A 16,820-nucleotide genomic window follows, 5' to 3' on the forward strand; every position below is an offset into this window, starting at 1 on the left:
AAGGGTGGCTTCCTAGTAGGGCTAGGGGATCAAGTAACCCTAGAGACTAAAGCTATATCCCCCCCAAATGATACAATAAACGTCCACCAAGCCTAGGCTTGTAAAGGCTAGGGTTTAAGGTGGAGAAGGTGTAAAACACAAGCAAGTGGTTCATGGTAGATATGGGACAATTCAATTTCTAGGTTCACTTCAATAGTCTCTAGTAAGGTCTCATAACACACCCAAACCATGCAAATCCCTTGGCTACTACAAACTAGGGCAAGTTCTTCAATTTATGACAACAAAACAAAGTTTATAACAACATCAATAATCAGCCACACAAAGTGTGCAAAAAGTTACATACAATGGAAGACAATTCAATGTGAAACTTAGGGACTAAAAATGGATGATTTCCCATGGTCATATTAGCATTGAATAGCAAATTGAAGGTGGCTACAACCCTAGAATATGGCCATAAATTGCATGAAGAACCACCCCCTAGGTGGAAGACAATGTTTAACCCTTCCCTTTATTTCATGAGAACTAGACACCCTCTATAATGTATTAACTTGTATAATTTCCTTAAATGATTGTCAGATGCTATGCCTAGCCAAGAGTGGGTGGAGGGGCTTGGGAAGAAGTGGCCTGACCTATCATAGTTGCATAAACCAAGTAGATTATAAGAAGATTACCTTTGGACCCCCTCAATGCCACTAATATCAAGCTACATATGGGGTCTAGGATACAAACCCCCTAGGTGGAAGACAATGTTTGACCCTTCCCTTTATTTCATGAGAACTAGACACCCAAGTTCTATAATGTATTGACTTGTATCATTTATTTAGATGATTGGGAGATGTTGTGCCTAGCCAAGAGTGGGTTGAGGGGCTTGGGAATAGTGAAGTTGGCTAAACTATCATAGTTGCATAAACCAATCAGATTATTAAAAGATTACCTGTAGACCCCCTCAATGCCACTAACATCACGTACACAAAGGGATTGTGCTTTTGATTAAATCCTAGTTTCATACCCTCATATAGGACAAAATCCAATGGAAACATTGCAATCTACCCAATCCTAAAATCCTTAAAAATGCTAAGTTTGGTGGATCTTGAGTTACATCAAAAATTCTATTTTCTCCCTATGAAATCCATTGAGGTTGGAACTTTGAACCACTTTAACAACCTTGAAAAATTAATGATAGTGTTAAAAATTTATACAAAATAATGAGAATTTAACCAATTCTCATTTAATTTTATCACTAAAAATGAGAATTTAATTTTATAATTCTATTTTTATCACCGAGGGATTTCCATGCTTTGGCTATGTTCTGGGATCCTATTAGAGAATCTTGAGGTGAACATAGCCTTAGTATTGACCGATAGCAGCGATAGCAACCATGAACCCCTTTCTTTGTTTTACCCCTTCTCCACCTTAAAACCTAGCCTTTACAAGCCTAGGTCTTGGTGGGTGTTGATTGTATGTCACTTGGGGGGCATTTAGCTTTAGCCTCTAGGGTTACTTGATCCCCAAGCCCTAACAAGAAGCCTCCCTTATGGTGGAGGGTATCCATCACTAAAATACAAGAGGAGTTGTTCCTAAGTTTATAATGGTAACACTCGTGCGTTGTGCATTTTTCTTGCCTCTTGAGGCTTTGCACTAAGGTACAAGATTTTGTTGGAACGATCCTCTTTAGTATCACTCTACCTACCCATTTACAGCAAAATCTTGTAGCTTAGTGCAAAGGCTCACTAGGCAAGACAAATGCACAACACAAAAGTATGTTACCATTGTCACCTCGACAAAAAATATTCTATTTTGGTGATGGATACCCCGCACAACAAGGGAGGCTTCTTGTTAGGGCTTGGGGATCAAGTAACCTTAAATACTTAAGCTAAATGATTGCCAAGTGACATACAATCAACACCCACTAAGGCCCTAGCTTGTAAAGGATAAGGTTTAAGGTGGAGAAGGGGTAAAATAAAGTAAAGGGTTCACAGTAGCTATGGGTCAATCTTAAAGTTAGGTTCACTTCAAGGGTCTCAAATAAGGTGCTAGAGCACATCCAAACCATGCAAAGCCCTAGTTTGCAGTAAACTAGGGCAAATTGTGCAATTTATGACAGCAAAACAAAGTTTATAGCAGCAGCAATAATCAACCACTCAAAGTGTGCAAAAGTTACATACAATGATAATTAATTTAATGACCAACGTGGGGCTCAAAATCAATAATTTCTCATAGTCAGATTAGCACATAATAGCTAATTTAAGGTGACATCAGACCTAGAATATGGCTGTAAAATGCATGAAAAACCATCAAAATGCTTCTCTAATGCACTTTAAATTGTTTCCAAGAATCCAATCCTTAGCACATATTTTAACAAGCTAAAATGTGCTAACAAAACAATATTTTGTTGAATTTTATCCCCAATACTGCATGCAATATTAAAAGAAAATGTTTAATTTTTTAGGATTTAATAATTCAATGAAGAAAGGGAATTTGATGCCACAGTTGACAAGGACTAGTTCCTTCTCAATCTAGGGCACATGGAGTCTAGGGTACAAACCCCTTGCAGTGTCTTCTAGGGGTAATGATAGCTCAAACAAAGCTAGGGAAAATAGACTAAGGGTAAGGAAAGACTAACTTACCCTTTGGTTTGAAACTACATTTCTTAATTTTCAAAGCAATTCATAACAATTCAAGGGAGGGAATAAACTAATTCCACTCCTAAAATATTTTGAGGATGGGTTTATCTCAACAAGGGAAGATGAAACACTATGTCCAAATAAGCCAACTTAACAATGAGAACATAATCCTATCAACATAATCCAAGCAAAGGGAATAACATTTAGGAGAAAGCCCAAACTAAAGATCTTTTCTTTCATTAGTTCTTTCCATTTCCTTTGATTCTACCACGATTTATATTGGTGTCTTTTAGATTAATTGGATATTTAATATTAATGATGATAGACATACATAATTGTTGGTGTAGGAATATCTATAATGGACATTTGCCCCATCCCCGTATAATATCAAATTTCTTTATTTCCACTTCTTTATATCTTGTCTAGAGTGACCAAGGAGAAGGTGCTCTCCTAAATAGTCCCACTGACAGTTACTTGCCACCATTTCAATGGGTGCCTCCGTGAGTGTTAGAAAAATTGAAATAATTGGGTTACACACAAAATAAAGATAGAAACAATGGACTATTGGGAAAATAGAGTGGTGCTAGAGAGGATTGTTGTAGTGAAATTTGGCATCTTAGTGCAAATCCTCCTTAGGCAAGACAAAGCACCATTGTCATCTCAACAACAACTCCTCTTCTATTTTAGTGATGGATACCCTCCACCACAAGGGGGTTTTCCTAGTAGAGCTTAGGGATCAAGTAACCTCAGAGGCTAAAGCTAAATGCCTTGCAAGTGGCATACAATCAACAACCACCAAAGCCTAGGCTTGTAAAGGTTAGGGTTTAAGGTGGAGAAAGGATAAAATACAAGTAAGAGGTTGACGGTAACTATGGGTCAATCATAAGGCTAGGTTCACCTCAAGAGTATCTAATAGGGTCCCAAAACACATCCAAACATACAAAGTAACCATGGAGGAGGTGCTCCCCTTAGTGGAATTTCTTAATTTCCACTTCTTTATATCTTGTATAGACTATAGAGTGACCAAGGAGAAGGTGCTCTCCTAAATAGTGCCACTAGAAGTTACCTTACACCATTTCCTTAGGTGCCTCTATGAGCATTAGCAAAATTGAAAAGAATTGGGTTCCCCACAAAATAGAGATATAAACAATGGACTATTGGGCAGGTAGAGTGGTACTAGAGAGGATTGTTGCAGCAAAATCTTGAATCTTAGCGCAAAGCCTCACTAGGCAAGGAAAAACAACACTATCACCTCAGCAACAACTCCTCTTCTATTTTAGTGAATTAGAGAGGATTGTTGCAGCAAAATCTTGCATCTTAGTGCAAAGCCTCACTAGGCAAGGAAAAACACCACTGTCACCTCAGCAACAACTCCTCTTCTATTTTAGTGATGGATACCCTCCACCACAAGGGAGGCTTCCTATTAGAGATCAGGGTTTAAGTAACCATAGAGGCTAAAGCTAAATGCCCCCAAGTGGCATACAATCAACACCCACCAAAGCCTAGCCTTGTAAAGGCTAGGGTTTAAAGTGGAGAAAGGGTAAAATACAAGTAAGAGGGTCATGGTAAGTATGGGTCAATCATAAGGCTAGGTTCACCTCAAAAGTATCTAATAGGGTCCCAAAAAACATCCAAACCATCCAAATCCCTTGGATGTTGCAAACTAGGAAAATTCGGCAATTTCTATCAACAAAACAAAGTTTATAACAAAAACAATGATCAATCACTCAAAGTGTGCCAAAATGACATACCATGAATGATGATAGCTAATTTAATGAAGAATCTAGCGACTAAAACTCAACAATTTTCCATAAGGCTCATTTCACCTCAAGAGTATCTAATAGGGTCCCAAAACACTTCCAAACATACAAGAGTAACCATGGAGGAGGTGCTCCCCTTAGTGGAATTTCTTAATTTCCACTTCTTTATATCTTGTATATAGTGACCAAGGAGGTGGTGTTCTCCTAAATAGTGCCACTAGAAGTTACCTTGCACCATTTCAATAGGTGCCTCTGTGAGCATTAGCAAAATTGAAAGAATTGGGTTCCACACAAAATAGAGATAGAAACAATGGACTATTGGGCAGGTAGAGTGGTACTAGAGAGGATTGTTGTAGCGAAATATTGCATCTTAGTGCAAAGCCTCACTAGGCAAGGAAAAACAGCATTATCACCTCAACAACAACTCCTCTTCTATTTTAGTGAACTAGAGAGGATTGTTGCAGTGAAATCTTTCATCTTAGTGCAAAGCCTCACTAGGCAAGGAAAAACAATATCACCTCAGCGACAACTCCTCTTCTATTTTAGTGAACTAGAGGGGATTGTTGCAGAAAAATCTTGCATCTTAGTGCAAAGCCTCACTTGGCAAGGAAGAACACCACTGTCACGTCAGCAATAACTCCTCTTCTATTTTAGTGATGGATACCCTCCACCACAAGGGAGGCTTCTTATTAGAGATTAGGGTTTAAATAACCATAGAGGCTAAAGCTAAATGCCCCCAAGTGGCATACAATCAACACCCACCAAAGCCTAGCCTTGTAAAGGCTAAGGTTTAAGGTGGAGAAAGGGTAAAATACAAGTAAGAGGTTCATGGTAACTATGGGTCAATCATAAGGCTAGGTTCACCTCAAAAGTATCTAATAGGGTATCAAAAAACATCCAAACCATGCAAATCCCTTGGATGTTGCAAACTAGGAAAATTTGGCAATTTCTGACAGCAAAACAAAGTTTATAACAACAACAATGATCAATCACTCAAAGTGTGCCAAAATGACATACCAAGATAGCTAATTTAATGAACAATCTAGTGACTAAAACTCAACAATTTTCCATAGTCAAATAAGGTTATAATAACAAATTAAAGGTGATGTCAGCCCTATAATATGACTGTAAAATACATGGAAAACCCAAAAAAAGCCTCTCTATTCCACTTTAAATTGTTTCCAATCCTAAAGATATATATGAAGAGGCTAAAATATGCTAACTAAATGAGACTACGGAATTTTATCCCTAATATTTCATGCAATAATATGAAAAATGTTTATTTTTTTAGGATTTTATAATTGAAAGAAAAAAGAGAATTTGATGCCACTCTTGAAAAGGACCCTCCTAAATCTAGGGTAGACTCTAGGGTATATGAAGTCTAGGATACAAACCCCTTGGGCTTCTTTTAGGGTTATCCTAATTCCTAGCTTAAACAAAACTAGCACACATAAACTAAGAAATTATTTATGAACACATGATCCTATTTATAAGAAAGCCCAAACTAGAGGGAGGCGGCATCACCCATAAATAAGAAAGCCCAAACTAGAGGGAGGGGGCATCACCCATAAATAAGAAAGCCCAAACTAGGGGGAGGAGGCATCACCCATAAATAAGAAAGCCCAAACTAGGGGGAGGGGGCATCACCCAATTTATGAGAAAGCCCAAACTAATGAGTTTTTCTTTTATTAGTTTTTGTCATTTGTTTTGATTCTATCATTATTTATATCTTTTTCTTTTTTATTAATTGTATATTTAATATTAATGATGGTAGGCATATATAATCTCTGGTGCATAAATATGTATAATGGGCATTTATGCCCACCCACCATATTAAATTGCTTTATTTCTACTTCTTTATACCTGGTCTAGAGTGACTAAGGAGAATGTGCTCTCCTTACTTTGCAGTGCCATTGGTGGCTACGACCTTTTCAATAGGTGCCTCTCTGAGCAACTGAAATTGAAAGAAGTGGGTTCCAAACAAAATAAAGATAGAAACAGTATACTATTGGTTAGGTTGAGTGGTACTAAAGAGGATTGTTGTAACAAAATCATACACCTTAGGTCAAAGCCTCTCTAGGAAAGACAAATGCACAACACACAGGAGCATTAACTCTGTCACTTAGCAGCAACTTCTTTTCTATTTTAGTGATGAATACCCTCCACCTCAAGGGAGGCTTCCTGGTAGGGGCAGTGGATCAAGTAACCCTAGATACTAAAGCTAAATGCCCCCAAATGATACAATCAACACCTGCCAAGCCTAAGTAACACTAGATACTAAAGCTAAATCCCTGTCAAGTGACATACAATCAACACCCACCAAGGCCCTGACTAGTAAAGGCTAGGGTTTAAGGTGGAGAAGGGGTAAACCGTAAAACAAAGTAAAAAATTCACGGTAGCTATGGGTCAATCTTAAGGTTAGGTTCACCCCAAGAGTCTCTAATAGGGTGTTGGAGCACATCCAAACCATGCAAAGCCCTTGGCCACTGCAAACTAGGCAACTTTTTGCAATTTATGACAGCAAAACAAAGTTTATAGCAGCAGCAATAATCAACCACTCAAAGTGTGCAAAAATTACATACAATGATAGTTAATTTAATGACCAACTTAGGACTCAAAATCAATAATTTCCCATAGTCAGCTTAGCACAATAATCAACCGCTCAAAGCGTGCAAAAATTACATACAATGATAGTTAATTTAATGACCAACTTAGGACTCAAAATCAATAATTTCCCATAGTCAGCTTAGCACATAATAGCTAATTAAAGGTGACGCCGTCCCAAGAATATGGCTGTAAAATGCATGAAAAGCCATCAAAATGCTTCTCTAATGCACTTTAAATTGTTTCCAATCCTTGGCTCATATGTCAACAAACTAAATTATGCTAACAAAACAATATTTTGTTGAATTTAATCCCCAATACTGCATGCAATATTAAAATAAAACGTTTTATTTTTTTAGGATTTAATAATTCAATGCAGAAATGGAATTTGATGCCACTAGACAAGGACTAGTTCTGCAATTTGATGCCACACTTGACAAGGACTACTTCTGGAGTCTAGGGTACAAACCTCTTACAGTTTCTTCTAGGGTTAGGGCATATGGAGTCTAGGAGTCTAGGGTACAAATCCCTTACAGTTTCTTCTAGGGTTAATGGTAGCTCAAAAAAAGATAGGGCAAATAGACTGAGGGTAAGGAAAATAGACTAACTTACCCTTTGGTTTGAACAATGTTTCTTAATTTTCAAATCAAATCGGCAATTCAAGGGTTAATGGTAGCTCAAACAAAGCTAGGGCAAATAGACTAAGGGTAAAGAAAATAGACTAACTTACCCTTTGGTTTGAAACTACGTTTCTTAATTTTCAAAGCAATTGAAGGGCAGGAATAATCTAATTCCACTCCTAAAATATTTGGAGGATGGGTTTATCTAAACAAGGGGAGTTGAAACACTATGGCCAAATAAGCCAACTTAACAATGATAACATAATCTTGTGAACATAATCCAAGCAAATGGAATAACATTTAGGAGAAAGCCCAAACTAAAGATCTTTTCTTTCATTAGTTCATTTCATTTCTTTTGATTCTACCATGATTTATATTGATGTCTTTTAGATTAATTGGATATTTAATATTAGTGATGATAGACATACATAATTGATGTAGAAATATATTTATATTGATGTCTTTTAGATTAATTGGATAATTAATATTAATGATGATAGACATACATAATTGATGTAGAAAGAGCTATAATGGACATTTGCCCCAGCCCCGCACAATATCAAATTTCTTTATTTCCACTTCTTTATATCTTGTCTAGAGTGACCAAGGAGAAAGTTCTCTCCTAAATAGTGCCACTGATAGTTACCTGTCAGACCAAGTAGTAACTCCTCAATCAAAAATTGATTCGTGTTTATTCCTTCAGGTAGGTCTTAATTATATACATGAGGGAGAGACTGTTCACTTCATCTCCCGATGACTGTTCATATTACTTATTTATCTATTTACATTATATTCACCCAATCATGAGGATTAGGTGTCAACATTCCCTCAATCTGAAGGGATGTTGGTGAGTCCAAGCATCATTCTGAATCGTTCAAGCATTTCTCTTCCAAGCGCTTTGGTGAAGATGTCTGCAATTTGCTCATTAGTGGAACAATGACGGAGATGGATTGTTTTGACCTCAACATGATGTCGAATCAGATGATATTTAGTATTGATGTGCTTCGTTCGATCATGGAATTTTGGGTTCTTCGCCAACTTTATTGCAGAGCTATTGTCAATCATGAGTGGAGTTGATTGTACTTGTTTTACTTACAAATCTTTAAGAATTTTCCTGATCCACACAATTTCTTTTGTTGCTTTAGCTGTTGCCACGTATTCTGCTTCTGTTGTCGAATCTGCTGGAACTGATTGTTTGCGTGATCTCCAGGAGACAGCTCCTGATCCAAGACTCATAGCATATCCTGAAGTAGATACCCCAGTTTCTTTGTCTCCATCGAAGTTTGAATTAGAGTATCCAATTAGGCTGAAGTCGTCCACCTGTGTATATTTGATTCGAAGGTCTTGAGTTCCCTTCAAGTACCTTAGAACTCTTTTTGCAGCAGACCAATGTCCCTCACAAGGCTTTTTCATAAACCTGGAGAGGATTCCAACAACAAATGAAATGTCTAATCTAGTAGTAGTTAGGTAGTTTAGACTTCCTACAAGCTGTCTATACTTTGTTGCATCCTCAAATTCTTTTCCTTCAATAGATGTGAGCTTTAAGTTTTGTTCCATTGGAGTAGTAAGAGGATTGCATTCTGTCATGTGAAACCTATTCAACAGATCTCCAAGGTATTTCTTTTGAGAAATAAATATGGACTTTGGATGTTGGGTACTTCAATGCCAAGATAGTAATGAACGTAGCCCAAATCAGTCATTTCAAAACTTTTCCCCAATTCCTTCTTTATGGATGCAATGTAGCTTTCATTGTTCACTGTCATCAAAAGATCATCTACATATACCACAAGATATACCACTGTTTTACCAACTTTCTTGACAAATAAAGTTGCATCATCAAGATCATAATGTTTGAAATTGAGTTTTAGAAGATGCTCAGTTAGTTTTTCATACCAGGCTCGCGGTGCTTGTTTGAGGCCATACAAGGACTTCACAAGTTTGCATACTTTATGTTCATGTCCTTTCACAACAAATCCTTCAGGCTGAGACATAAAAACATTCTCTTTTAGATCTCCATTTAAGAAAGCAGTTTTTACATCCATTTGATGGACTTTCCAACCGTTCTGAGCTGCTAGTGCAAAGAGTGTCCGGATGGTAGCCCATTTTGCTGTGGGGGCAAAAGTCTCCTCATAATCGACCCCTTCCTTCTGTGCAAAACCTTTTTCCACAAGCCTAACTTTGTGCTTGTCAAGTGAACCATCAACTTTATACTTGTTCTTGTAGACCCACTTGCAGCCTATTGGTTTGGTTCCTAATGGAGGATCAACCAGCTTCCAAGTGTCGTTCTTTATGAGGGCATCATACTCATTTTGCATCACTTCTTTCCATTCATCATGAGAAGCAGCTTATTTGAAGGAAGTTGGTTCAAAATCTGTAGACAAGTTCAATTCACAATCATAAGAAACATCCATATCAACAGGTGAATTAGAGTCATCCACATCACCTCCATTTTGCCGGTTTGAATTTCTAGTTCCTGTCTTTCCAACCTCATCAAGATGAACACTTTCAAGTGTCTTTGTCAGCCACTTTAGGGGACCTTTCTCAGATGGTCTAGGCTGCTCCGTTGATTGAGTTGGGACTGAGTCAAGATTGAGTCTCCCAATTTTATCAATCACATCACTTAAAGCATCATCTATTGTTGGAGTTTCATGCGGGGGAGAGTGTTCTTCAGAAGAAGATTCCACATGTTGATCTAGTATAGGAATCCCCCCTTCAAGATGTGGAATCTAATTATCAAATTCTTGAAATGATTTTGCTTTTGCGAATCTATCCAAGCGATCAAGTTGCCGCTCAACAACATTGTCAGTTTTGGATGATTCAAGAAAAATTACATCTCTAGATACAACAAACTTTTTATTTACTTCATCATAGAGACGGTATGCTTTGGAGATGTTTGAATACCCCAGGAAGATACACTTACGACTTCTAGCACCAAGTTTGTTTCTATGTACCTTTGGTATCAAGGCATAACAGGTGGAACCAAAGACCCTAAGATGCTTTACCGAAGGAACATGTCCATACCACATTTCATAAGGAGTCTTATTTCTAATAGCATTAGATGGACATCTATTCTTTATATATGCATCACATAGAACAGTATCAGCCCAAAACATTATCTTTACATTTTTGAAGAAGAGCATGGATCGTACCATATTTAAGATTGTCCTATTCATTCTTTCAGCTACACCATTCTGTTGGGGATTACAAGGCACTGTTGTTTGATGTTTGATCCCATGTTGGCGAAGATAGTTTTCAAATTCATTTGATGTGTATTCTTTTCCATTATCAATGCGAATAGACCCAATATGAGATTGTGCATCATTTTCAATCCATTTATGAAAATTCTTGAATGTTTGAAAAGCATCAGATTTGTTCTTCAATAAATAAACCCAACACATTCTGGTGTAGTCATCAATAAATGTTATCATATATTTATTTCCATTTGCATAAGGAACATGGATTGGACCACATAAATCTGAATGAATGAGTTCAAGTTTTCTATGTGCTCTTGAATGTGAATCATGAAAAGACTGTTTGCTATGCTTTCCTAGGATGCAAGCATCACATTGCTTAAGTTTCCTAGGAATTGTAGGCAAACCAGCGACACCATTTTTCTTCAACAAGCGAAGACTGTCATAGTTCAAATGTCTAAATATAGCATGCCATAATAAACTTGATGGAAGTGTACCTTCTTCATGATGAGAATTGTATGAGAAATGTTGTGCACGAGCAGAGGTTCCTTGCAGCTTGAGAAGCCTTTCTTCTTCTATTCCCCTCATGACAAGTGAGTGGTCAGATGCTTTTCTCACCTCAATCTTTCCATCAAACATATGAATGGAGTGACCTTGCTGGCGGATGTGGACCAAGGACAACAAGTTTCTCTTGAGCTGTGGGAGATATAGAACATGATGCAGAAGAAACTCTGGAAGACCAGGCAGTTTAAGCCTGATTGTGCCAAGCCCTGATGGCTTGATTTTTTATTGGTCTACAAAGTATACTGCTCCATCAACATTGTCAGTGAATTCTTCAAAAAAATCTTTTCTATGAGTCATGTGGCAGATTGCTCCTGAATCAAGCAACCAATCATCTTTCCAAGAAGCAAGTGAAGCATTAAATAAATCTTCATTTACTCCAATATTACATTGTGCCACAACATAGTGAGTGGATTCAGGTGCTTTACTTTTGTCTGTATCATCAGTTTTACCTTTCTGTTGGTTTCTTTTCTGCTCAATTTTGTCCCATGGTAGCTTGCATGTAGAGGCATCATGTGATCCATTTCTTTTGTAGCGAATGTAGTGCAAATATGCCTTTTCTCCTTAAGAATGTCTGCCGCCCCCCCCCCCCCGCCTCTGAAATATCTTCCTCTTCCTCTTCGACCACCTCTTCCTCTTGAAGAATCTTGAGTAGGATGCTTTTCTTTGTGAGCAAGGCACACAACCTCTTCAGAAGATTCAGGGGCTGTCTTCTTTCCAAAAGCTTTCTCTCTTTCAGCAAACTTTTTCATAAGAGAGTCAAAGGTGATATCTTTGAGATTTCCATTTGCTTAATGACTCAAGATAATTGGAGTAAGTAGGATAAAGTGCTTTAAGAAAAGCGATAAGAGGAATATCCAATTCAACCTTAGTGGATTTGATATCATGCATTATAGACTTTACTTCAGATGCAAGAGCAAGAGCATCATTATTTTGCAGTTCAAGAGTGAAGAGTTTAATCATGAGTTGAACAACTTCAAGTGCAAAAAGTGAGTCATAGAGTTCTTTCAGCTTGTGTAAGGCTTCAAAGGCAGTTGAATATGACGAAATATGGTGACTCACCTCTTCATTTACAGATGCTGCGATTAATGCATAAGCTTTGATGTTCTTGTTTTCCCAAATGACGAGCTTTTTGTCTAAGGTAGGCTGTACTGGTTCATTGTCTCTGTCTCCGACACACACTCCTTTCCACAACTCATTGAAAATGAGGGTGTGTTTTATCATCCGGGACCATTCAGGATAGTTCTCCTTGCCAGTGAGAACTATTCCCACCATGGATATGATTGAATGCATTCTGTAAAAAAAATTTCTTCTGCTGATAGAAAAATACTTTTGCCAATATACAATAAAATTGTACTTCTGGTGGTAATAATTTTTTTTTTTAAGCCAAAAATGTAGTAATATTTAGTCCAAGGACAAGATAATGATAGACCACATTCAACAAGTTTTGTCACACTAACTGTTGAAACATTTGGAATTATCAAACCTCACAATTCTTCATAACTTTATGTTGGAGACGACAATTTCACTCTGCGATATCTTTGACAATCTGAGCAGAATCAATCGTTTTCTGATGCAATACTTGCTCCCTTGGTGACTTGGAGATGGGAACCCGCATGGTTTCCTTGCTGCATTACAATCTCAACTCTGCCAAATATGCCACATCTACCTTCGTGGTGGGTGCTGTATGGTCTATCCAGACATATGGCCGATGAAATTTGTGGAAATTTATAGGGTTTGCTCACATGGCCGGCCCTCGAAAATCAATGTAAATAAATATTTTATTTTCGGAGACCAAGGAAAAATTCCTTACTCTATACACGACCTCAACACTTGACGGCACCTCCACTTCTCAGATCTGGATCAGTCGATTCTGTTAAACCTAGGCCCGACTTTAGATTCGAGACTATTCTTGATGGCCTACCTGCGGAGCATGTCCGAACCTCCAAATTACCCGAGCTATGTCGGTCCTTGACTGATAACGTCCCTCTGTATTTCGACGGATAGCTATCTTTCCCGCAGAAGACCGCCAGGAAGCTTGGAATTCTTAGAGTGGCCTTTTGGATGCACAGTGCTTATGGACGAAGAGTGGCCTTCTTGTGGCTCTCAAAGGTATATATATTTATATATCGACTAACCCTACTCTCAGTAGATTAACATAGAACTAACTTTGAATTATGGCCTTGCTTGACAAATGGATACAAGGAAGACAGCTTAGACAACTTAGACAATGGCGATGATTCTAGTTCTATTGGTTCTGTGCACCAGTCCTATGGAAGTTCTTTGCATCTAGGCATAGGAGAGCAGATAGGCATGATGCCGAGGGGATATGGAGGGCAACAGTGCGTAGGAGTGTAGAGATATGGGAAACAGTGCATAGGGAGTGAGTAGCGTATGGAACGTGCTGAAAACAAGATGCAAAGGAATGCTGCTACCAGGTAAGGCCAGTCATTCAGGCAATGTTCAGGGCCAGTGTTTAGGCAGTGTTCAGAAATAAAAACGCATATGACAGACCAGCGTACAGCACACAGCAGCAACAGCGGAGGGGACAGAGCGCAGTATGCAGTGGACAGAGAGCAGTGGGCAGATGGGAGTTACAACTATTTTGGGAGCTGGCTCTGATACCATGTCAGACCAGGTAGTAACTCCTCAACCAAAAATTGATTCGTGTTTATTCCTTCAGGTAGGTCTTCATTATATACATGAGAGAGAGACTATTCACTTCATCTCCCGATGACTGTTCATATTACTTATTTTTCTATTTACATTATATTCACCCAATCATGAGGATTAGGTGTCAACATTATCTGCCACCATTTCAATAAGAACCTCTGTGATTGTTAGCGAAATTGAAATAATTCGGTTACACACAAAATAAAGATAGAAACAATGCACTATTGGGTAGGTAGAGTGGTACTAGAGAGGATTGTTGTAGTGAAATCTGGCATCTTAGTGCAAAGCCTCATTAGGCAAGACAAAGCACCACTGTCATCGCAGCAACAACTCCTTTTTTATTTTATTTTACTGTTGGATACCCTCCACCACAAGGGAGGCTTCCCGGTAGACTTCCAAGTAGAGCTCAGAGAAATAAAGAGAAACAATGGACTATTGGGCAGGTAAAGTGGTGCTAGAGAGGATTATTGTAGTGAAATCTGGCATCTTAGTGCAAAGCCTCAATAGGCAAGACAAATCACCACTGTCATCTCAGCAACAACTCCTTTTCTATTTTATTTTACTGTTGGATACCCTCCACCACAAGGGAGGCTTCCCGGTAGAGCTCAGGGATCAAGTAAGCTTAGAAGCTTCATAACATCTGGATTGTCTATTTTGTGTCCTGGCAGTTGTCAAGAAGGCAAACATTGTAGAGGCAATTCATGTAGGATATTAAAGAAAGATAGACCCCAGGGACATCGGCAGGTCTGTTATAATTTCAACATATTCTCTATCCACACTGGCGTTGAATGCATACATGACATTTAACACCAGGAATATTTGATCTGTCAAAGGTTCAGAAAATGTGGTTACAATCACTTTGTTCCCACCGGGTGGACCTACTAGCTGAAACTTTCTCCAGATCTCGCAACAGGGTAAATGATTCTGCGCAGCCATCTCTGTTAAACATGTCATTGCTCTGTCTTTCTAACTGTTATGTTAAAATATTATAGCTTTTATTTCATATTATATTCAAGATGAGACTCAATTAATCTTTAGTTTGTTGAAACAATTATTATCGGTAAATGATGTTTTCCCTAATGTTGATCAGGTAAATAATCGGTTTCCCTAATGTGATCAGATAAATATTGATTTTCTTGAAGTGCTGTCGTAGCAGGGAGGGATTGTGCAACAGAGGAAGATAATCGGTTTTGAATACACGTGCTAATAAATGGGTAAGTATGCTAATACCATCCCCATTCCCTTTCTATCCATAGTTGCATAGTGTAGCGAGTCTGAACAGTCATAAACAGAAAACAGAGTATATAAATAGACAAGGTCTTCAGGATGTGAATAATTTTGGAGGAGTGTAACCTTACATACGTTGACACTCTTGTGTTTGGAGTATGATGGCACTCTTGTGTTTGGATCATTTAATTAATCATATAATTTGGAGCTAAAGAGGTTTTAGCTACGTGGGCCACTTGGAGGAATGTAAGTTTTTCATTGGAATATTTTAAAAAACCCTTTGGTTTTCAAATTAATATTCATTGTGGTTGATTGGCCATCTTTATTCTACAAAAGCGCAAGGAGTGAGAATTTAATAAAAACTTAAAAAGTAAAAAGTATGTTGTTTGATAGATCAAATTCGTTAATTTTTTAGACTTATCACAATGATTATTGACAAATCATATTCATATTTAGATTTTTCACGCCATCTTTTTCTTTCCATTCTCTGGAAATCAGAGGAATCATATTCATATTTAGATTTTTCAGGTCTCCTACCTTGACACTATTGTTTTAGGACTTGTCTTCTGGACTAAAATGTTGTTTTATGACTGGTCTTCGCAACTTAAATGATAATACAAAACAACATACATCATAGAGAATGTTCATTGTGCAAAATCAATCCTTAATGCAGACCTAGAATTATGATCCATTACCAGCAAACGGATCATATTCATATTTAGATTTTTCACGCCATGTTTTTCTTTTCATTCTCTGGATATCAAAGGAATCATATTCATATTTAGATTTTTCAGGTCTCCTACCTTGACACTATTGTTTTAGGACTCGTCGTCCCGACTAAAATGTTGTTTTAGGACTGGTCTTCCCAACTTAAATGATAATACAAAACAACATACATCATACATAATGTTCATTGTGCAAAATTAATCCTTAATGCAGACCTAGAATTATGATCCATTACCAGCATGCCTACTAAATATTTGTTATACGGAAATAGTTATGATCATCCCATCCTTTATGGACAGTGCCACATAAATTTGTTGGTACTCCATAATTGATAGTGTTCAGATGTGGCTCCACCCCTTTGTCATGTTCTTCGAGGATAGTAGAATATTCTCTTTGGACTTCCTTAGTCCAAACTACATATATATGGTGTCAACTTGGTACCAAATTGCCCTGGCAAAAGTTGCCATCCAGATTCCCCTTTAATTCATTATAGAGACAGAATGAAAGCCTAGATTTTTCAGATTTTTTAGGACATCTTTTTCTCTCAGAGTTTCTTTCCATTTTCTGGAAATCAGAGGAATCATATTCATATTTAGATTTTTCAGGTCTTCCTACCTTGACACTATTGTTTTAGGACTGGTCTTCCCGGACTTGAATGTGTCCCTGGTCTTCCCAACTTAAATGACAATACAAAACAACATCCATTGTAGAGAATGTTAAGTGTGCAAAATCAATCCTTAATGCAGACCTAGATTTATGATCCATTACTAGCATGCCTACTAAATATTTGTTATAACTTATACGGAAATAGTTATGATAATCCCATCCTTCCAT

Source organism: Pinus tabuliformis, chromosome 5_1, assembly GCF_031772625.1.
Source record: "Pinus tabuliformis cultivar Carrire ecotype Pingquan chromosome 5_1, CPIR1, whole genome shotgun sequence".
NCBI lineage: Eukaryota > Viridiplantae > Streptophyta > Pinopsida > Pinales > Pinaceae > Pinus > Pinus tabuliformis.